This window comes from Panthera uncia, assembly GCF_023721935.1.
Source record: "Panthera uncia isolate 11264 chromosome D3 unlocalized genomic scaffold, Puncia_PCG_1.0 HiC_scaffold_8, whole genome shotgun sequence".
NCBI lineage: Eukaryota > Metazoa > Chordata > Mammalia > Carnivora > Felidae > Panthera > Panthera uncia.
In genome coordinates, this window is record NW_026057586.1 from 75,255,054 (window position 1) to 75,278,586 (window position 23,533).

The 23,533-nt window shown below is 50.7% G+C and overlaps 1 protein-coding gene across 1 annotated transcript in view; it reads left to right on the forward strand.

Annotated features, from left to right (window-relative positions):
- Positions 1-3,375: 3,375 nt before the first annotated feature.
- Positions 3,376-23,533, forward strand: part of PXN (paxillin) — a 39,336-nt gene continuing 19,178 nt past the window's right edge. Inside the window, exon 1 of the mRNA XM_049619249.1 lies at positions 3,376-3,454. The gene's annotated coding sequence lies outside the window, so the exon portion shown is untranslated. The remainder of the gene's footprint in view (positions 3,455-23,533) is intronic.

The following is a 23,533-nucleotide window of genomic DNA, read 5'->3' on the forward strand; positions in this document are numbered from 1 at the left end:
TTGCTGCACCAATGCTTTTCCAGAGCAGAAAGTTGTTGAAAACTTTTAAGGAGGAGAATTGAAGACGTACTCTGGAAGGGAGAGACAGAGAGAAAGAATTAGGGGGCTGAGGTTTCCCAGAAACCTTGACAAAGCACCTGATGAAAAGGGGTATCTCCTCACTCAGGATAGGCCCAGAACCTCCTCAGCCCTGACGTCCACTTTTCCTCTTCAGTTGGGGTCTTGTTGGGAGTCTCACATCTGGCCTGAAATGTGCATTCACGTCCTGATGAGTCTTCCAACTAACAAATTGATTGCCTAACCAGTGGGGCTGAGGGATGGCCTCTCCAGGGAGGCCGTGGATGCTGGGCCAGTGGCAGGCTGAATGTGTGGTTGGCCAGGCCCCGCAGAGCCCCCGGTGGCCAAGTTTTCCCTTAAAGACAGCCTTTTAATGCTTATTTCTTGTGTGATTGTGGTATTGTGGTTTTATGGGAGAATATTGTCATTGTTAGGTGCATGTTAAAAGTATTTGGGAGTAAAATGTCATGATGTCTGCAACTCAGTTTTAAATGGTGGAATAAAAAAAGTGGATGTATACATACGTATACACAGAGAGAGCTCCTAAGCACATGTATGTGTGTTTATATAAAATGGCAAAATTTTTTTTTAAATTTTTTAATGCTTTTATTTATTTTTGAGAGAGAGAGGGAGAGAGGGAGGGAGAGAACGAGCAGGAGAGGGGCAGAGAGAGCAGGAGAGAATCCCAAGCAGGCTCCTCACTGTCAGTGCAGAGCCTAACGTGAGGCTCCATCTCACAAACCTCGAGATCACGGACTGAGCCGAGATCGAGAGTTGGGCACTTAACTGAGCCGCCCAGGCGCCCCCAGAATGGCAAAACATTAATGACTGAAACTAGGTAGAGGGCATATGGGTGCTCATTGTATTGGTCTTTCAACTTCTCTGTATGTTTAGACACTTTCATGAAAAAAAGTTGGAAAAAGTAAGAAGACACTGCTTTTTTCCTTAGTGGGCTCAGGGTTATTCAGCCAGGGGTGTTCATAAGTGTTTACCTGTGACTCTTGGCCTCCCGTGACTCTGTGCAGGCGGTGACTGCGTGGGTAGACAGGAGCCAAGGGGGCCTGGGATGAGAATGACTGGTAACTAACTCTCAGCTCGGGTGGGGGCACATAGCCATGGCGACCTGTGCAGAAAAAAGGACAGGGCCAGCCAGAGGCAGACAGCTTCCACAGTGTGGAGGCAGCCTCCGGGGTTATTTTGGGTGTGGTGACATTAATGAGACCAGGGTCAGGGCGAGGGGGATGCTGGGCTCTGCTTTGGAGTTTGGAGAGGGTTGCCTGGGTGGGATGCAGAGCAAGGCCTTTACAGAAGAAGAGCCTCTGGGCAGCTGGAGCCTGGGGGAGGGGGTGAAATGCCATTTGCTTCACATCATGAACCTCTTATCTGTGGCCAAAAGGACACCACTAGCCTGTGGGCAGCATGGGCCAGAGTGGCCCCGGGCTCTTCCTTGCAGCCCAGATCTAGCCGTCCAGTTCTCCAGACTTCAGGTTCCCACTCCTGGAATCCCCACTCCCAGGTCCCTCTTGTTCTGTGCTGACTCAAGGCTGGGCCACTTGGGCCTCCCATGTGTTTGGGAGAAAGAGCTGGATTCCGGTGCCAGCAGCCCCCTTGGCTTTGAGGCCCTGGTGCCCACTAGAAACATTTTGGGCAGACTCTTGTAAGGGGAGCACTTCACTCTAGGGTCTTCTTTGAGACTCGTGTCCGTCTGCCGGCATGCAAGGATGCACAGGCTGGCCACTTGGTAGGGATCGAGGGATCTTCCTAGTGAGGTCTCAGAGTGGTGCGTCATGGCCTTTCTCTGCCTGTTTGAAACGCAGCACGATGTGTGTTTTATGGGGGGGGAGGGGTGGTGCTGTGAGGAAGCTGTATGTAATTCTTGGCTGGGACTCAGGTAATTGTTTTAATGAAATGGAATGCAGCTTATTCAGAACTCACTTGGCAGAGACAGCCATGTTCTGTTCTGTTTTCTTCTCGGGGAGAGGGGGGCGCACATTTCCAGCTGTTTTGAATAGTGGAACCCTGGGTGAGTTCGGAGGTGGGTGGAAGCCTCTGGGGGGCTCTTTTCGGTTTAGCTCACGGATCCTCAGACTGCCGAGACTCCTCTGGACAGCAGTCTGTGTATCCTTTCGAATGAGCTATGGAGACCTGGGTCTCCCGACAACAGAAAAGTCCTGTTGGAAGGTGGCTGCCTCCTGTCTCCTGCCTCCTGCCTCCTGCCTCCTGCCTCCTGAGTCCACGGGAGACCAGGGATGCGGGAGTGTGTGGCACACAGCAGGGACACCCTCCCTGGCTGTCTGTTCATTCGCCCCACACATCTCTTTCCGCCCCAACACCTGTTATGACCTCCGGTGCCTCTCTCCCCCCATACACCCCTTCAGGGTAGACCCCATGTAGCCATCTGTGGGTCCCTTTTTCTTCTGGTTCCCTCTCTTTACCTGCCTGCTCTTCCAACTTCCTCATCCCTTCTTTGCTCCTTTTCTGTTTTTAACACAGCTTGAACCATTCTTTCATGTTTTCTCTTTTGCTAAGAGTGCATCCCATTTTTTTTTTTTTTTTTTTTTTTGAGAGAGAGAGAGAGAAAACGAGTTGGGGAAGGGCAGAGAGAAAAGGGGACAGAGGATCTGAAGTGGGCTCTTTGTGGACAGCAGAGAGCCCGATGTGGGGCTCGAACTCACAAACCATGAGATCAGGACCTGAGCCGAGGGCAAATGCTTAACTGACTGAGCCACCCAGGTGCCCCTACATCCTATCCTTTAGTGGCCATATTTCCCCCTCCCTCCCTTGAGATCCACTTCGCTACAGACCCCTCCACCCCCCAGATTCCTTCTCTGATCCCTTTGTGGGGGTGCACCTCTGTGTTATTCCAGAGGCTTCTGCTGGCTCCCTGTTTTTCTCCTAGGTACCTAGGTCAGTTTATCTGCTTGCGTGACCTCTTTTTTCACTTGTGTGTTGGCGACTCCTAAATTTATATTTCCACCCCTGACGTGGATTCTATTGTGCAGATTCTTCCGGCCTGCACGCCAGCAAAGACCCAGCTCATTTCCTTCTTACTCTCTCTTCTTGGCCTCATCCATTGTCTACTTTCTCTGTTACTGTCCCCTCTCTTCTCTGGGCCTGTGTGAAATCATGGGCCTTTGTGCAACACTTTGAGATTTAGGCAACATTTTCACGTGCTTCCTCATTTTTGATGCTATTCTGACAAAAACCCTTTGGAGTGAGAGATAGTTTTCCCTGTTACAGAGGAGGAAGCTGTAACTGCCGCTCAAGGGACTCAGAGGAAGCAGACACACCCAGTATCACCACAAATCCTGATGCAAGAGCTTGACCTTAGAGCCTGACCTTAGATCTTCTGGCACCAAACCCATTCTCTTTTTGGTTCTTCATACTGGAATCACAGGTTGGATTTTGGCCTGCTTGGCCTTGGTAGTATTTAAAAATGTCCTAGGGGCTCCTGGGTGGCTCAGTCAGTTAAGCGTAGGACTCTTGGTTTTGGCTCAGGTCATGATCTTATGGTTTCCTGAGTTGGAGCCCCTCGTGGGGCTTAGCCTTGGCAGCGAGGAGCCTGCTTGGGATTCTCTCTCTCCCTCTCTCTCTGCCCCTCCCCCCACTCACACTGTCTCTGTCTCTTTCAAAATAAATAAATAAACTTTTAAAAAAATTTATTTTATTTTTTTTAATGTTTATTTATTTTTGAGACAGAGAGAGACAGAGCATGAACGGGGGAGGGTCAGAGAGAGGGAGGCACAGAATCTGAAACAGGCTCCAGGCTCTGAGCGGTCAGCAGAGAGCCTGACGCGGGGCTCGAACTCACGGACCGCGAGATCATGACCTGAGCTGAAGTCGGACGCTTAACCGACTGAGCCACCCAGGCGCCCCATAAAATAAATAAATAAATAAACTTTTAAAAAAATCTTAAAAAATTATTCCAAATTATAGTTGTCCCTTAAACAACACAGGTTTGAATGTGTGGGTCAACTTATACATGGCTTTTTTTTTTTTTTTTTTTTTAATATATAAATACAGTACAGGGGCTTGTGGATGGCTCAGTTGCTTAAGTAGCTGACTTCGGCTCAGGTCATGACCTCATGGTTCGTGAGTTCAGGCCCCACATCGGGCCCCCTGCTCTCAGCTTGCAGCCTGCTTCGGATCTTCTGTCCCCCTCTCTCTGTCCCCCCCCTCACCCCCCAAATAAATAAACATTAAAAAAAAAAAAACAATTCTGTCTTTCTGCCCTGGGTTTATAGCAAACACGGAGTTGCAAAGTCTCAGTGGTTTCCTTTTTTAACTTTTTTGAGACTTTATTTATTTATTTATTTATTTAAAAGTCATCTCTACCCCCTTGTGAGGCTCGAACTCGCAACCTTGAGACTAAGAGTCCCGTGCTCCACCGCCTGAGCCAGCCAGGCGCCCCATCTAAGGGCTTTCTCAAACTGCATTCTTGAGTGAGATGTGACTTCTGACCACTTCCAAGCACTTAGCTCCACACAGAGTCTGGATCTTTGTCCAGGTTGCAGAAAATTGCCTCCTCACCTGTCTCCCCTCCTCCTCACCAATCTCCCCTCTTCCTCCTCCTGGAAGGTCTCTGCAGCTGCCACCTTGAGACGGCTTTGTTCTGGTTCAGACCAGCCAACCCCTTGACTCACCCATGGCAGTGTAACAAATCTATGTAAACGGGGCTTCTTTGGTCTCCCCTCTGCCTGGTAGGCCCCTTCAAGAGAGGGATCTTGGGTGCTAAGTGCCAAGGACAGCTATGCTGTCTGCAGTTGCTTAATATTTGGTGGTGGTTGATGATTAAATGGGTATGAACTGCAGACACCCACTGTGATGCCAGACCTCCAGCACGCCTCTTCTGCTGGAGAATCTGAGCCAGAGACCCTCTGGGTTCTGGGTTGGTGGGGAGGCAGTCTAGTGCCATGGGCAGAAGGCAGGCTCTGACATCAGCCACTCCAGGGTCTGAATCATTACTGCCACTTGCTAACTGTGTGACTGTGGCCCGTCACCTTACACCCATAGCCTCGGTGAAACAGGCACATTTCTTGAGATGCCTTAAAGCACTTAATAAATAGTAACGATTGTTATTATGATTCCTCCTTGGACAAATCTAGATATTGCTTTGGGGCCTTGGCTTTCTCTGTCACCCCTCCACTTCACCAGTCTGCTGCCTGTGCTTGCTGTGGCCTTGGTGGTGAACATGTAGTGCACATGAGCCGGGTTGACCATTCAGCTTGGTCTGAGGGAGGAATCTCACATGGGTTATCTCCTGGGAGGTTGTGATTTGGGACTCTTCCTGGCCCCGTGGGGTAGAAGCCCGGGAGCGCAGCTCTGCGGACGGAATGGCTGTTCCCTAGTGCTGGGGGTGTCAAGTTGGGTTTTGGTTAAATGACATTTCATTTCCCCAGAGCCTCTTTGGTGGCTTTGGGGCGGAAGTGGCTGGGGAAGGAGGTCATTCCGTGGCTTGGTTTATACTAATTGCTTATCTAACACTAATGTTTGAGAGGTGTCACAGAGAGCCAGTGAAAGATGCTCCGTGACACCTACAAAGCCTCGAAGGATGGGTCTAGGCCACTGAGGCTCCTATGAGCAGTAGAGAAAGGGAGAGTTTGGTTTTTTGGACCATGAACTGAGGTTTTTGTCAGTTGAATGAGCCCAGCTAATAGCAAGAAGCTGGCTCACTGGTTGGGCTGCCCTGCCTGCCTCTGTGCCTTTCTAGGGGCAGTTGATCTGTTAGGTCAGCCCTGGGCCCCGTTAGGAGGTAGAAATGGTTCAGAGAGTCCCGGCCAGGCTTTTCCTTGCTCTCTGTTTCCAGGAACATTCCTCTTGCTTAGGTGGAAATGGGAGTGTCCCACGGCCTGCTCTTGGTTTCCTCTGGATTTACCATCCCCCACCCCTGAACTCCTGGCCTGGCTGACCCACTGGGGTGGGTTCTCATCACTGCTAAGCTCCAGGACAGCCGAGTCAGGCTGGCCCCTCTGGGGTGGGCTTGAAGGAGAGGCCATGGCTTCTGGAAAACTACACTCGCGTCTCACAGACCTGACGTGGCTACCTTCCTGGGCTTGCTTGGTCACATGCTACCCTTCTTGGAAAGTTCTTGCTTGGTCACAGGCTGCCTGTTTTGGCCCCATGAGTGGATGTGTGGTTTCCTTACCATTTCTTAGTAGTGTCAGCCTAGCTGCACCCGTGGGGTGAGCTGCAGGGATAGTGGGGTGGCCTCATTTCCTCGCTGCCTCACCACCTCAGATGGCCTCCTCGCCTCTATCCTGAACTTTCCAAGGATTCCTGCCCCTTGTCACTCTTGGGAAGTCGGCACTTGAAGTCTTTTTGCCTGCCTGAGGCAGTCACGCGGGAAACGAGCTGGGGAAAGAAGAGAAGTGTCACCTGGAGGTGGTTGTCACAGCTTCCTGTGGTTACTTGTGGTCATCTGCTTCCAAACATCCTGTTTGTGCCCCAAGAGCAGCAGGAACACTGACCTGGAGACAGCTGTTCTCTGCCTGGCTTCACGCACAGGCTTGGGGGCCGGGGGTGTCCTAGTCCACCTGTCCCCAGGGACCCTTGGTTTGCTGGTTTGTTGGCTGGTAGCAGTGCCTTTTGGTGTCTCTAGCTTAGACGTCACCTCTGCCCTGCCCTTCCTCCTCTCCCTGCTCCTTCTGCCTGTGAGATTTGTCCTCTGAGTGTTCTGTTGGGTGTGATCGGTCAGTGCTCGCCTTTCTGTGGCTCTGGACTGATCCCGTCTTCCATAGACCCTTCCCGACGCTTCCGGAACTGGAAAGAGTCTTAGGGTATCCCCTCTGGGTGTGTGCGGGGCATCTTCAGCCCGTCAACTTCCTCAGTGAGAGTGACTCACTTTTTATCAGTTTATATAGTGGACTTTTATCAAAGACTGCAATTGCACAAGGAGTTTTGTGGCTTAAAAAAAGAAAAGTTTATTTATTTATTTTTGAGAGAGAGAGAGAGGGAGGGGTAGAGAGGGAGACAGGGAATCCCAAGCAGGCTTCACACTGTCCGTGCAGAGCCCAGTTTGGGGCTCAAACTCACGAACCGTGGGATGGTGACCTGAACTGAAACCAAGAGTCAGATGCTGAACTTACTAAGCCACCCAGGCACCCCCGCTTTTTAAAACATTGAAAATAACAGTGTAAAAACATCGGAAAGTCGTTTATAAGGTTCAATCCATGTGTTTTATAGGTGGACAAACTTAGGTCCTCTGAGGAGAAAGCATTTGTCCAGGACACTTAGAGGCAGAGTAGACCTGTGCTTTTTCCTCTTTCTTGCCCTTTTTGGGGAATATGTGGGGTCCTAGTTTTCCTCATTTCTAGAACTACACACCTTGCCACAGTGTACCCCTAAGCTTTCTTTTCTCTAGGGACCCTTCTCAAGCCATTTTGTATCTGATACTGTTACTTCCTTTTGTAAGAGTTTTTATGTCGAAAAGATACATGCTTATTATATATACATATATTAAAAAAAAAGATACAGGAGTGAAAGTCCTTTGTCCTTTTCCCACCAGGGGTAACTAGTAACTATTGTTAATAGTTTGGTGTGTATCTTTCCCAGCCATTTTCTGTACATTTATAAATATGTAAGCATACATATGATTCACATACCCTTCACTGTGTTGTGTTTTTTTTAAATTAAGATGAAATTCACATAACATACAACTAACCATTTTAAAGTGTACAATTCAGGGGCGCCTAGGTGGCTCAGTCGGTTAAGCATCTGACTTCAGCTCGGGTCATGATATCAAGGTCCATGAGTTTGAGCCTCACCTGGGGCTCTCTGCTGTCAGCTCAGAGCCTGGAGCCTGCTTCGGATTCTGTGTCTCCCTCTCTCTCTGCCCCTCTCCTGCTTGGAGTCTGTCTCTCTGTCAAAAAATAAGTAAACATTAAAAAAATAAAGTGTACAATTCTGTGGCATTTAGTACATCCACAGTCTGTGCAGTCATCCCCTCTGTCTAGCCCAGCACATTTTCATCACCCCCAAAGGAGTCCCTGTAACCATTCAGCAGTCTTTCCCCCCTTCCCCCCTCCCCCAGATCCTGGCAAACACTAATCTGCTTTCTGTCTCTATGGATTTGCCTGTTCTGGATGTTTCATATAAGTGGAATCTTACAAAATGTGGCCTTTTGTGATTGGCTTCTTTCATTCAGTGTAATGGTTTTGAGGTTCATGCATGTTGGTAGCATGAATCAATATTTCATTCCTTTTTATGGCTGAATAATAATTACGTTGTATGGATATATACTGCATTTTGTTTATTCATTCATCAGTTGATGGACATTTGGGTAGTTTCCACCTTTTTGCTATTGTGCTTTTGTGAACCTTTGTGTTCAAGTTTTTATTTGCATACCTATTTTCAGTTCTTTTTAGTTTATGTCTCTTCATTGCTTTTTAAAAAAAATTTTTTTTATTAAGTTTATTTATTTATTTTGAGAGAGAGAGAGAGCACAAGCAGGGGAGGGTCAGAGAAAGGGAGAAACAGAATCCCAAGCAGGCTCTGCACCATCAGCGCAGAGCCTGATGTAGGGCTTGAACTCACGAACTGTGAGATTATGACCTGGGCCGAGATCAAGAGTCTGACGCTTAACTGAGTACGCCACCCAGGCGCCCTCTTCATTGCCTTTTTTTTTTTTTTTTTTTTTAGTGTTTATTTATTTTTGAGAGAGAGGGAGAGACAGAGTGTGAGCCAAGAAGGGGCAGAGAGAGAGAGGGAGAGAGAGGGAGACACAGAATCTGAAGCAGGCTCCAGGCTCTGAGCTGTCAACACAGAGCCTGGCACGGGACTTGAACCCACAAACTGTGAGGTCATGACCTGAGCCAAAGTCTGGTGCTTAACTGACTGAGCCACCCAGGCACCCCTTCATTGCTTTTAAAGTTTATTTTTCTAGGGGTGCCTGGGTGGCTGAGTTGGTTAAATGTCCAACTCTTGATTTCAGCTCGGATCATGATCTCATGGTTCTTGGGATTGAGCCGCATGTCGAGTTCTGTGCTGACAGTGCAGAGCCTGCTTGGGATTCTTTCTCTTCCTCTCTTTCTGCCCTTCCCTTACTTGCACACATTCTCTCTCTCTCTCAAAAATAAATAAATATGTGTTAAAAAAAAAATCCCCAGCAAACCACTGGGGATTGTGGTGTGAGCTGAAGTGCCTCCCTCCCTCCAGGGGAGGTTGGTGGGCCCAGCAAAAGGAAGGGAGCCTTTCCTGCTTTGTGGCCACCCCTCAGCTCCTCTGCTTTGGTGAACAAAAGTCTGGGGTCCCTTGTGTTCCTCAGACTAGCAAGCAGTCTGTTGGCCCAGTGTCTTGTTGCTTTCCAGTTCTTGGGTTCTTTCTTTCTTTTTTTATTAAAAAAATTTTTTTTAAATGTTTATTTTTTAGAGAGAGAGATAGAGAGAGAGAGACAGAGCACCAGTGGGAGTGGGGCAGAAAGAGAGAGACACAGAATCTGAAGCAGGCTCCAGGCTCTGAGCTGTCAGCATAGAGCCTGATGTGGGGCTCAATTCCAAGAACCATGCTCTCAGCGCAAAGCCAGACACGGGTCTCAAGCCCATGAACTGGCATATAACCAGCTGAGACGCTTAACTGACTAAGCCACCCAGGCGCCCCAGTTATTGATCTTAATTAGAGAGTTGAAATCTCTGTGTCCGATTTTGGATTTGTCACTTTTTCCTTTCAATTCTCTCCATTTTTCCTTCATCTAGTTTGAAGCTCTGTTACCAGATATATATGCATTTAGGACTATTACATATTCATGATGAATTAACCTTTTTATCATTATCAAATGTCCTTCCTTGTCTCTGGTAATATTCTTGCTTGGGAGCCTACCACATGTGATAGTAACAGAACCAATCCAGCTTTCTTGTTGGTGTGATATGTTTTTTTTTTTTTTCTCCATTGTTTTATGCATATCAAACTGGTAAGAATTGCTTATCTGTATCTTTGTAATTAAAATGTTTCATATAGATAGCACATACAGAATCTTGCATTTTTATCCAGTCTTACAATCTCTGCCTTTTTTTTTTTTAATTTTTTTTTTTTAACGTTTATTTATTTTTGAGACAGAGACAGAGCATGAATGGGGGAGGGGCAGAGAGAGAGGGAGACACAGAATCCGAAGCAGGCTCCAGGCTCTGAGCCATCAGCCCAGAGCCCGATGCGGGGCTCGAACTCACGGACTGTGAGATTGTGACCTGAGCTGAAGTCGGACGCTTAACCGACTGAGCCACCCAGGCGCCCCTGCATTTTTTTTTTTTTTAAGTTTATTTATTTTGAGTGAGAGAGATTGAGCAATTGTGTATGCAGGGGAGGGGTAGAGAGAGAGGGAGAGAGAATACCAAGCAGGCTCCATGCTGTCAGTGCAGAGCCAGACGTGGGGCTCAATAAAATGAACTGTGAGATCGTGACTCAGCCAAAATCAAGATCCAGATGCTTAACCAACTCAGCCACCCAGGTGCCCCTGTTCCTTTTTTTTTTTTTTTTTTTAAGTAAGCTGTATGCCCAGTGTGGGGCTTGAACTCATGACCCTGAGATCAAGATCAAGAGTCAGATGTTCGACCAATTGAGCCAGCCAGGCACCCCTATACCCTCTGTTCTTTATTTTTTCTTCTTTTCCTGCTTTCTTTTATATTAGGATTCCATCTAATCTCCACTATTGGCTTATTTAGCCATACTTCATTGGTTTACCTTTTTAGTGATTGCTGTGTGGTATCCAGGTGTAACTCATACGCAGTGTACCTTCGAGTCATATCCCCTTCTTGTCCTTTGTGTTACTACTGTCCTAAATTTTACTTTGGTGTATAGTATATCATAAACCTCACACTATGTTGTTAGGCATATTTACTGTTTCTGGTACTCTCTGTTCCTTTGTAAAAAAGGCCTTTTATAATCTAAAGAAATTAACAAAACTGAGGGTATTCAGGTGGCTCAGTCAGTTGAGTGACTGACTTCCACTCAGGTCCTGATCTCGCAATTTGTGAGTTCAAGCCCCGCGTCGGGCTCTTTGCTGACAGCTCAGAGCCTGGAGCCTGTTTCGGATTCTGTGTCTTCCTCTCTTCTTCATGCTCTGTCTCTCTCTGTCTCAAAAATAAATAAACGTTAAAAAAATTTCTTTTAAAGATAGCAAGAAAACTGTTTGCAAAACCTTTTCTCCCCCCTTTCCTCTCCCTTTTCAAAACAACTTGTTTTTTTCTGGCTGTCTTTCCCTGCCCATAGAGCTTCCCCCAGCATTGCTGTCTTCTGTGTATTCTTTGTGGTTCGGCTCATCTGTGGCTCTGTCATGATAATCAATGATGTTATCAGCCACTCCAGGCTGCAGAGCCCATGACTGGTGTCGCTAACACATTCCAGTGGCACACGTTTCAGAAAATCTTCACATCCCAGCATATGTCTCCTGCCCCCACTGCCCCATGGGGAGAGGCGTGACACCACAAGATCTGCTGGGAGATCTGCTGGGCCTAAGGGCTGCCATTCTCCCTGTTCTTTCTTGCCCTGTCGCTTGCTGATGCCCCTCCTCTCTTCCTCCAGCACCAAGTGAAAGTGCCACCTTGTCCCAGGTCCTGACTCCGCCTGGGTTGCCCAGGTGCCTCCCTCCTGGGAGCCAGCCCACCTCACCAACTCCTCCTCCCCCACACACAGAGGAAGCTAGACAAGCCATACAGTGAGTTTAAACCTTAAGTACTCACAAGGGGCTGCTGTGTTCTGGCCACAAAGTCTTGTGGAGTGTTCCCTCCCCCCTTTTTTTTTAGTTTATTTATTTATTTGACTATTTATTTATTTATTTATTTATTTATTTATTTTGAGAGAGAGACAGCGTTAACAGAGGAAGGACAGAGAGAGAGAGACACAGAATCTGAAGGAGGCTCCAGGCTCTGAGATGTTAGCACAGAGCCCGACTCGGGGCTCGAACCCATGAACTGTGAACTCGTGACCTGAGCCAAAGTCAGACGCTTAACCGACTGAGCCATCCAGGCGCCCCTAAGTTTATTTATTTATTTAGAGAGAGAGGGAGAGAAAGAGAATCCCCAGCAGGCTCCACCCTGTCAGCATGGAGTCCGATGTGGGGCTTGAACTGAGCCACCCAGGCTCCCCGTCCTTTTGTTTTTTAAAGTTGAGAATGGTGCCGGTTGGGGAGGGGTGGGGGTAACTAGATCACTGGAGAGGGAGATTTCCGGGGTTAGATGAATAGAGAGGTCTGGGTCCTGTACGCATGCACTGCTCACCCTCACTGTGCTTTGCATGTAGCGAGTGCTCATGAAGGGCCTGGAAGAGGCGCAGACTGAAGCGGTGAAGCCGATGTCTGCAGCACATGGGCTTGGCAGGGTCATTCATTTGTTTGCTACTTGTCCATGGAGCTCCTGTTATGTTCTGGGCTCTGTTCAGTGTGAGGAGGTGAAGACAGATAAAGACACACTTCCTGCCTTCCCTGAGCTCTCATAGGCTGGTGGGACATAGACACTTCGGCAGATGGTTCTTACCAGTTGGATACATGCTTTACATGCTCTCAGAGGGGAGGTGCATGGTGCTTTGGGAACCCAGAGGAGAGGGGCCTTGAACCCTGTGCAAAGAATGTGGTCATGGAGGGCTTCCTGAAGGAAATGGTATCCTAAGCTGACTCTTTGTTGTGTTTATTTTAATTGGAATGTTGACATTTATAAAAGCCACAAACCTTCATCCTTTAAATAGATAGCCATTCCATAATAAGATTTGGGAATCTTATAGAAAACCACACATTCCTTTTTTTTTTTTTTTTTAAGGTGGGCAAAGCAGATCCTTTTTTTTTTTCCTAAGTTTATTTTTTTATTTTGAGAGAGAGAGAGAGAGTGCACAAGTGGGGAAGGGGCAGAGAAAGGAGAGAGAGAATCTCAAGCAGGCTCAGCACCATCAGTGCAGAGCCCAATGCAGGGCTCAAACTCACAGACTGTGAGATCATGACCTGAGCCAAAACCAACAGTCAGATGCTTAACCCACTGAGCCACCCAGGTGTCCCAAAGGAGATCCTTTTTATCCTCATGTTGCAGAAGAGGAAACTGAACTGTGATGAATCTCCAGGTATAAGAAAGGATTTAGCCTGGAAAAGAAGACAAGAGGGTGGTCTAGGCACAGGGAACAACACGTGCAAAGGACTGGGAGGGAGGAGGCTTTTGTGCATGTGTGCTGAGTTTATTGGCTGTGATTTGGCACCCTGTGGTCTCCCAACTGATCTTACAAACTAATCGAACAGCCTGAGCTGGAAAGCCAAGAACAGTCACCAGCCTTTGCTTCCTCAGTGGCACGATCTTTTGAGGTGGCCTTGGTATGACAGCTGAGATGGGGCCAGCCTCTGGGGGCTCCTTTCATCCTCAGGTCAGATGCTGAGCTCTGTCTATGCAAACTGCCTGGGCTTAGCTGGGGCCCTGGGCCAGTCCAGAAAGGCATTTCCCTGAGAGTTTGGGGCCTGAGATTTTGTCCTGGGCCCGCTGGCCCCAGCGGTGAGCCTGTGTGCTCATGTGGCAGGAAGGCCTGGTTCCTGTGATAAGAGGCTTGGCCTAGCCCCTCTTCCGGAGGGGGCGCTGTTGGGGGATGGAACTACCTCTCTGTTTGGATTTCAGGACAGACTTCACCAAAAGTGGGCCAAGGGAGGGGACCCATGGTATTAACTGGTCACTCTGAGGACCCCAAAGCCTGTGGTTTACGGCTCCTGCAGGGGGCCAGGCTGGGCAAACCACTGTTTTTCAATGGAAGAACAAACTGGAGTAGCAGTACCGTATCATTTCCCAACCAGGTACCTTCTGGGCCCTTAAGAGATTCATAGGTGACATGGCCAAGGGAAAAGAAAGGCCCTGGGGCCTGGCTCAGTGGCCCCGTGTCCTGCCTGTCCTCGGTTGCTGACCCTTCCATGCTCCTCCTTGGCCTCATCCTGCTCCTCCTCCTGTCTTGCAGTCTCATCTGGTGGACACTCCGTCCTCCCACAGGAAACAAACGTGGGAGGCATCTGTTCCTCCCTCTTTCTCCCGAGCTGCTCAATTACCAGGTCCCATTGATTTTACCTAGTCTTATCTAGAGCCTTCCTCCAACTAAGCCCCCCTCCTTCCCCTCTCTCCTGTATACACTGCCTGAGTGATCCAGAATGCAAGCCTGGTCCTGCCTTCCCTGTTCCCTGCCGACAGCCTTGCATGGCTTGCCCTTCTAAGTCCAGACTCCACAATGGGCCTTGGGTCCTTGCTCCTCTTCCACCAAGCTGGGGCTTGTACCCTGGGCTCCAGCCCCCTCTGTCTGCCAGGCTGTTTCTCACGTCTGCCTGTGCTCCTTCCTGGGCCTGGAAAGCCCCTCCTTCCTTCTCCCTCTGTCCAGATTATGATGGTCTTCGACTGGTTAGTGCTCCCTGGGGACAGACACTGTGTCTTTGTTCCCCCAGTGCTCAGCATGGCATCTGTGCATAGTACTTGTTGATGGACATTATTGGGACACGACTGGTAAAGACAAGATGGCACCCAGGGAGAGGGCTGGAGGGGCCGGGGGAGGCAGGTGGGACAGGTATGTGGAACTCACCCATTTTCAAGGTTAGCCTTGGATACCCAGATGGGGCCGTCCCTTCCCATTTTGTGCTTTCTGAATGGTGGTGCCTTTGCTGGAGAGGAGTGTATGTGCACTTCCTGGGTCAGTGCCCAGCAAGGCTCATTCCAGAAATTCCAGTCACCTGGGATTGAGGCAGAGATGAGGCTGCTTCAGCTCCAGGCAATTGGACTTGTCTTCAAAGGACCTGCCAGTGAGTTGAAGGTACAGAGTGGCCACTGTCAGCCCTTGTTTTCCACAATCGTTTCACCTCTGCGGATCCCCAACCCCTCTGGACCATGAATATTATGAACTGTCTCCCGAGAGTAATGCTGTGGGGATGCGCACGAGACGTTCTGTGTATAATTTCAGGTAGTCTGCACATCCCCTAGAGGGTCATCTGTGAGTCCTCTGGTGTCAGGTGAAGCTCCCTTGCTGTGGGGGCTCCATGCCTCTCTTGCCCTGGAAGGGGGAATGAAGGCTCCCTTTGCCCCACAGGTGGGGAGCTGAGCTGAGTCCGCAAGAGGAGGGGGATGGCGGGGCCAGGTGCAGGCCAACCTGAGCAGGCAAGGGCATTTCCTGCCTGACACTCAGGGGCCTGGGAGGAAGTCCGGGACAGGCTCGTGTCAGTGCTGCTCCAAAGGCCGAGCCGTCTGGCCCAGTTAGAAGTTAGAGTCCTTAGACGGGCATGTGTGGCAGGGACTGCCCTGGCCCATCCCTAGCCTCCTTCCGTGGAACTTGGATTGTTGGGAGCAGATGGTAGTCGGGCTGGGAGGATGGACTTGGGCCGGTCCCCCTGGGCCGGACCAGTGGTGAGTACCCTTCCTCCTGTGGGCTTTGTGCGCTGAACTCCCCGTGCCCTGAGCACAGGGCACTCTGGACGTTCCTACCTGGCAAGTCTTTGAACTCAGGGATGGCTTTGAAGCCAGGGAGAGAGATCACAGTTTTCATTGGGTCCTGCACCAGGGTGTTAGCTTTTTAGCCAAAGTCTGTTGGCACAGACCAGCGATCGGCCCTTGTGTATTCACAGCTGCATCTGGGGGGCCATGTGGTGGCATTGGGCGGCCCGCCTGACATCTTTCAGAGTGCCTTCTCTGCAGTTGCTCATGGATTGTAGTGCGGGGTGCTCTCCCACACCTACTCAGGCGGGGCAGTCAGGGATGTCAGCTTTGTGGGTGGGACAGCCACTCAGCCCCTGTCTGTCACCTGCTGTCACCTGGTGAGGGAGGTAGGCATGATGTGTATGGACTGTGTGCCTGTGATATGCCAGATATGCTTTCTTTTTTGTGTCTCTTTTATCTATCTATCTATCTATCTATCTATCTTATTTTTTTCCTGAAATAGAGATAGAGTGCGAGTGGGGAGGGGCAGAGAGAGAGGGAGACACAGAATCCAAAACAAAGCAGGCTCCAGGCTCTGAGCTGTTAGCACAGAGCCTGACACGGGGCTCGAACTCATGAACTCACAGAGGTGCGGTGCTAGCAAGGGGCAGAGCCAAGGTTGTTCAACTTCAAAACCCACACTACGTTGTATTGCAAACTCACATACCTGCTGAGGTCAGGCAGGTGTTGTGTGTGCACAGATGAAGTAGGCCAAGGGGGAAAGCTAGATCTTATTGTGTCAGCCAGTGGTTGCCCGGCAGGAAAGTAGACCAGTATTGCTAGCCCTTCTGACTGCTCCCAGAAAGCCAGAAATCTTGGCTTTCTAGTGAAATCCCTTGATTTCTTTAATAAAAATATTTTTTAAATGTTTATCTTATTTTTGAGACAAAGAGAGACAGAGCATGAGCAGGGGAGGGGCAGAGAGAGAGGGAGACCCAGAATCCGAAGCAGGCTCCAGGCTGTGAGCTGTCAGCACAGAGCGCGATGCAGGGCTCGAACTCATCAACCTTGAGATCATGACCTGAGCCAAAGTCGGACGCTCAACTGACTGAGCCACCCAGGTACCCCTGAAATCCCTTGATTTCTTAAGACAACCTCAGATTTCTGAAAAAGTACAACCACATTCATGTGAGGAATGGGGTGCAGCCTGCAGGCCCTGGGCTGGTGACCTTTGGCTGTATTCTCTGTTGCCTCCCTTCACCCTCCCTTCCCTCTCATCCTGGAAGGAGAAGAATTAGAGTTCATTGCTGAAAGAGATCTTGAAAGATTATTTGGGCCAACCCTTAGCCATTTATGATGCCTATTTCACCAAAAAGATAGTAGGGAGGTGTGGAAGGGTGAGGAACTGTGAAGTATGCACTCAAGAGTCAGGCTCCTGGGCCAGAGCAGTCTGGGCTCGGCCCTGCCACTCCTGGGTGCCTGTTCCCCAGCTCTAGAGGCCACTGGCGCTTCTTGTCTGCCACTCTGCGCTGAGCTGCCCGTGGCTTTAAGGGTGTCATGGCCTCTGAGCTCTTCCCTCAGAAGACCTGGGCACCAGGAGGGGTAGTGCTATGGCTACCCTTTGTGCCTGGGTTTTAAAATTTGTCCCTGTCATATAGAAACTAGAGTCATTGTTCATAGTCAGTGAGATTTGACCCCTACCATCTCTCTTCCTACTTCAACTAGCTGTGGGGGAAGAACATGGAATGGGGTCAGGCAACCCCCACCCCAACCAAGGGATGGTGCCCATGGAGGAAGACGCCGCAGTTAGGGGCACAACAGGGTGGGGTGGGTGGGAACTAAGACTTCCACTGTGGGAAAGGAAAAACAGTGGTGTGACAGAGGGCAGTAGCGGATGGTGAGGAATCGGCTCGCCGACTTGCTTGGTGACCACTTCCTTTCTGGACATAGAGGCAGACTGGAGGATAGGCAGAAGCCCTCACTGGCAGGCTTGTTCAGATCAGAGGTTGTCAAGTTAACCACAAGCCTCCCTCGTTTTCCAGACAGTTCTTTGGGTGCAGGAGCACAGGATTTCCTGCCTGGTCCATCCGTGAAAAGTTTAGACCAGGAGCATCCAGGGCACACACACCGCCAGGCACAGAGCAGGCCCTGTGAGAGAGGAATAATGGGGTTCAATGCTCCTGACTCATGCTGACCTGCTCCCTGCCCCAGGTGGGCCTTCCCCTTGGCCCCTCAGAGTCAGAATGCATTCCCTGCTGACCCTGCAGAGCCTAGTGTCCAGTGGAGTGATATAAACGGTCTACCAGAACAGAACCCAGGTCTTCCCCTTAGAGAGTTGTTTCTATTAGAAGACGTTGCCCTGGTTCAAATCCAGCTTCCAAGCAAACCTTTGGAATATTCTCTACGTGTACATTGGAGGTTTCCTGTGTGATGTTTCTGGGCATTATGGCTGGGCACTGCTGTTGCCATCTGGTCGGTTGGATTCCCGGAGCCTCAGAGTGCCTCCTGCAATAAAATCCAAATCAGCACTGAGGTGGACACTTCCCCCTCCTCCCCATCAATCTCCTGGTGTAACCATCTGGGCCTGGTGGAGGGAGGCCAGCCTTGCCAAGTCAAGCTGGAGCCCTGGGACCCTCTCTCCTGCATGAGCCCTGGGGCACAGAGGCTTGGGGTCTGCTTCGTTGCTGCCTCAGCTCTGGGGTTGGTGGACTTCTTGCAGGCAGACTACAGGGTCTTATTGTGGTTCTGTTCCCACCCTGTCCTCCTCCTCTGCACCTTCATGGCCTTACATGTGGGCCTTGCTGGCAAGGCCCACAGCCCAGAAGTCTCCCTGGACATTTTTTGTTTCTGGGAAGTCTGTCTTTTCCTCCTTCTTTTCTATTGTGGTTTCCCAGTGTGACTCTGGTTAGCCAAAGCTGTGAGGACTGCGGCCTCCATCTGCTCCCTCCCTGTCCAGGACGAGTCTGATTTCCTAATGTGGAGAGTTGGCAGGGATCTGGGCTTTCAGAGAAGTTCGTCTGGCCCTCCTCAAGACAATGGCCAGAGGTATCCCTCTTCGTAGATTAGTGACACCACCCCCAAAGGCCTGCCACCTGCAAGTGTGGGGAGCTCTGGGGAGACTAAGATGAGACTTGGGGGCTTCTGTGGGTGTGACGGGCCCTCCCTAGACCATCCACCCCCTTACTTAGGACGTGCTGACCGTCACTTGTGACACCAGCTGCCAGATGGCCTCTGGAGAACTTTGTCTTGCCCAGAATGAAGCAGATGGCTTCCAAAATTTGAGAGACTGAGAAGACCAGGGCTGGATGGTGTGATGCCTCTAGGGAAGTGAAAGTGTCCTTGGAGGTCAGCTGAGGGTTGCAGGGGCAGCTGGCTCCATGTCTCTCTGTCTCTCTGTCTCTCTCTCCTCCTCTCCTATCTGCCTCCTCTTCTCAGAACTCTTGAGTATCTCAGAGAGTGGTTCCAATTTTTGTTTGCCAGGACATACCCCACAGGTGACACTTCTGGCAGGTAAGGATCACATGCTGCCCATCTTCCTTCCCGAGGGTGTGCCTGGGCTCTGTATACTTCCAGCTCTTTCTCTCAAGAAAGCAGATGGGAACACACGTGGGGGGAAGGACAGTCACAGAGTAACCTTTTTTTTTTTTTAATGTTTATTCATTTTTGAGAGAGAGAGAGAGAGAGAAAATGAGCCAGGGAGATGTAGAGAGAGAGGGAGAGAGAGAATCCCAAGCAGGCTCTGCACTGTCAGCGTAAAGCCCAATGTGGGGCTCAGTTCCACAAACTGTGAGATTGTGATCTGAGCCAAAGTTGGGCAGTCAGCTGACTGAGCCACCCAGGAGCCCCTGTCATGGAGTAATCTTGAACCCACTTCAGTTTATTTTCTTAATATTTCAGATTTAAAATTTTTAAAAAATTTGTAATATTTATTATTTTGAGAGACAGAGTGTGAGCGGGGGAGGGGCAGAGAGAGAAGGAGACACAGAATCCGAAGCAGGCTCCAGGCCCTGAGCTGTCAGCACAGAGCCTGACGCGGGGCTCGAACTCACGAACTGCACAATCATGACCTGAGCCGAAGTTGGGTGTTTAACCGACTGAGCCAGCCAGGCGCTCCTCAGTTTATTTTCTAAAATTAAGAGCAAATCAATTGCAAATGTCAGTAGTTTATGAGTGTTAGCCCGGGACGGTGGTGGCACCCCTTGCAGCTGAGGACCAGTGTGAGAACCAGTGTGAGGCTGGCTTGTGTTTCCCTGCACCTCTTCCCTCCAGTGTGGGGTAGGTGGGCACAGCATTTACAGAGGAAGGAGGCCGGAGGCTGCCACTTTTTTGCTTGGAGGAGTGAGATGTGTGGCTATCTATTGAAGGAAGATCTAGGTTGACTCTGGGTTGCAGAGTCTAGGCCAGCTGTCTGTCCGTCCCTCAGTTGGCTGTTTAGTGACTTCAGTGGAGCCCAGAGCAGCTCTCTGTCTCCTGATGGTTCTCATGCTGCCTTTGCCTATTTCTGGTGGGGACTGAGTAGCCACTGATCTGTCTGTGCCCTCCAAACAAATGACCCAGGCCCCTCCCTCTCATCCAGAGAAGGCTGCCTGGTGGTAAGGTCAGAGGTCAGTGCTCAGGGCAGCCCCATCTTGCATCATGCCACTCAGATCTGGTAGCTGCCAGTGTGGCACGGGAGGGAAACACTCAGGCCGTTCAGCCCAGGAGCGCATTAGCCTAGACCACAGCACTCCAGCCTTTGAGTTTTGAGCTCTGAATGCTACCACCAGGGGCTCAGCAGAGGCCCAGGGCGCTGCTGGAGACTGAGGAGGGGGGAAGGAGTGGGGAGTGGGGAGCAGAGAACGGGGGAGACCCAGGGCAAGAGACCTGGAGGAAGCAGTGGTGGGGTAGCACCCCCGTGGCCAGCTTTTTTGGGTTACTCCAGGGGCTCCAGAGACTGCGCTATAGACATGGGAGAGCGGTGACAGGCAGAACAAGGGATGGCTACAGGAAGCCATCACTCCTCTCTGTTGGAATGTCATGGAAAGAACATGGATGAGCAGTGAGGTCAGGCAGAGCTGCCCTCGCTGGGGACTCCACTTGCTGGTAGAAGCACCCATTGGACATCTCTGAGCCTCTTTGTCCTAATCTGTAAGGTGGGGTTGTGAGGCTAGGCGCCTGATAGATGCTCAGTAAAGACCACGCCTCCCCCTCTCCCCCTGCCTGAGCTTCGTCCCGGCCCTGTGGCTCCGTCTTTGGGTTCCTGTGTGGCACTCCTGGGCTTGGAGCCTCAGTGGCAGGAATAGGGGCTGCTCCGTCCTGGGGTTACTCCTCTGGGAGTTGGGAGGCTGAGCTTCCCTGGAGCTGGGGCAGCTCCTGTTGTCCCTATTCTAGGTTCAAAGCCACAGGGGTCTCTGATGGCTGTGACTTCCCCGAAGGTGTGGGGGTGGTGGGTGCAGGAACCCTGCAGCTTCTCTCTTGCCTCTGGCTTGCTAGGGAGGCTTCTGGGCTCAGCCAAGGAGGACTTGGAATGAGCCTGAGGCACGAGGCACGGAGGGGTGAGGTCAGTGGTTTGATCAGCAAGGAGGCCTGAGTTAGGGATGGACCTGTCATAGCTCCCAACATTCCTGGCCGCTATCCCTGGCTCCACTTCCCCCTACCCCCATCCTTAAGGGAGATGTGTCCCTCTGTGTCACAGTGGGAGGGCAGAGGAACTTCTCCCCATCCCTTAGGTGGCTTTTGCATGTTTTGTCATTGATTACGTACCACATGTTCTAGGAGTTTTCTGAGTAACTAAAGCCCAGAATGATCTAGTAAACTGCCGCCCCGGCTGGTGAATGGTGGACTCTAACCCTTCCGCCTCACTGGAGGGCCTGTGGCTTCGGATGCCAGAGGGTGTACAAAGAGCTATGTGACTGTCCCCATTCCTAGTGCCACCAGAGCAGCCAAATTTGTGGTATGGACAGTGGTGGCTTTGTGGTCTTGCTTAAAACTCGTTCACCAAAGTCCCTGAGTGCATATGCAAAGAGTCTCTTTGAAGCCTCACTTCTTATCTTACAATTAATTTGCATTTTGCATTTGGTTCCTTAAGGTAGCCTTGCTCTTTAAGGGCAGTGGTTTAAATTTCTCTTGAGTAAATTTGATCCTCAGAAGGTTGTTTATCCCGAGGTGGTTCCTGTGCCCCCTGGCTCCGTGTGTCCTCTGGGGGTATGGATATCCCTGTAGAAGATGGTAGGGGCAGGGGCATGTTGTGAATAAAGGCACACAGCTGGGGAAAGGGAAGAGGGGGCCCAGTTTGTCTGCAGAGGCAGGTTGCAGTGAGTGCTCCAGGAGGAGGTAAAGGCTAGGTTGAGGCCATATTCTGAGAAGCTCAAGAATGCCAACCCCAGGGCTTCCGATCTTCTCCTGCAGGCAGAGAGGGCCACCTGCGGCTGAGCTTTGTGACTCCTTGCTTGGCACCCAGGCACTCGCTGTAGGAAAGGCTTCTGGGGGTATTCATGTTGTGGATCTGGCGAGGAGGAAGGGAGTTCCTAGAAACATAGGGTGTGTGGTCTGGTGGGCAAGGCGACACACAGAAGTTCCAAAAGTTCACACTGCTGGTGTTTGCTGGAAGAGTCAGAGCACAGGGGGTGGGGGAGGGGGGGGGACCTGGGCAGGGGGATGCAGGCAAAGCTTCAAAGGGACTGAGCGCGGATTTGGATGCTGGTCTAAGCTGTTGAAAAGAAAGGAAGCCAGTGAAGGGAGAAGCACCTGCCGTGGCTCTTAGGGTTTCTGTCAGAGAACCCGAAAGGTGCGAGAGAGCTGAACTAGGGAAATGCTTGCCTGAGATCAGGAAGCACTGGCCTGTTCTGTGGCTACCTTGGGCTGTGTGTGTGTGTGTGTGTGTGTGTGTGTGTAATTGTCATTTATTTATTTGAGAGAGAGAGAGAGAGCGAAACAATGAATTCCAAGCAGTCTCTGTACTGTCAGCGCAGGGCCCGACGTGGGGCTCAATCTCCTGAACTGTGAGATCCTGACCTGATTTGAAATCGGGAGACACTTAACTGACGGATCCACCCAGGCACCCCTGGGCTGTATTTATTGATCAGAACTTGGCTGGCAAAGAAATGACTGCTATGAAATCCACAAACATTGGGAAGACTACAGCGCATCCTCGGAACAGGCAAACTTTTGAACTTTCTGTTCGGGTCTCTGTAGGGCAGATGACTCACTTCTGAGCCCCTCCTAACCTCTGTTGGTGATTAGCGGGGCTGAGAGGCCCATGGAGCAGCCCCGCCCTGCAACAGTCCTGCAACAGCCCTGCAACAGAAACAGACCGACTTCCCTGGAAGAGCCTGATTGCAGGAGTGGATTGGAGTGGGTGTGGAATAGCTGAGAAAATTTCCAGCACCTGAGCCTCCCGGGTTTGAGCCTCTTTTTGCATGTAAATCCGTGTTGAAGGAACTGTGGGATGGGCCTGGAGTTGGGCCGTAGCTTGACCTTAAAAAGTGCAGTCTCAGGATGACCCAAAGAGGTGCAGGAAATCTGGCCAATGAAATGCATCCACGGTGGTTCTGGGACCTCTGGAGGAGGGCGGGGCCTACTGATCCTGGACAGAGGGATGAGTTACTTACAATAGAAAAGAGACTGTGGGTCTGGCCAGCCTGGACCTGCCCCTGTGCCCACAGGGAGGTGTGCAGGGTAAATCTGGGCGCCTCCTCCCATTTGCTACTGCGTGGGGAAGCCTCAGTAGCAGCCAGGGGCCTGACCAGGGGGGCCCTGTGTGCGTGCCTGGTGCAGATGGGGCCGTTGGGCTTTTGCTTGGAGCTCAGGGTGACCTCTGGAATTGCCTTTCTGCCTTTATTCTCTTGAGTCTCGGATTACTCTGTGTTCTGTGACCTTGGGCGCAAGCCAGGCACCCAGTAAAGGTGACCCAGCCAGCAAGGCACACTCACGTTGTCTCAGCCTCTTCAAGGAAGGGCTCCTCAGCAGACAGGAAACCACCCTCCTCTGGCATGTGGGAAGCCCAGGGAAGAAATTCCTTCTGCAGAGGGCCACCTCCCAACTTTCCCCGCAGCAGATTGGAGGACTTCGGCCTTCTCCCCTGGTTTCCTGTGTGTCACCCCCAGCCCACACTTCCGTTAGGGCTGGGAGAGTAAAATGGCAGTTCCTGTTGAGTGAGG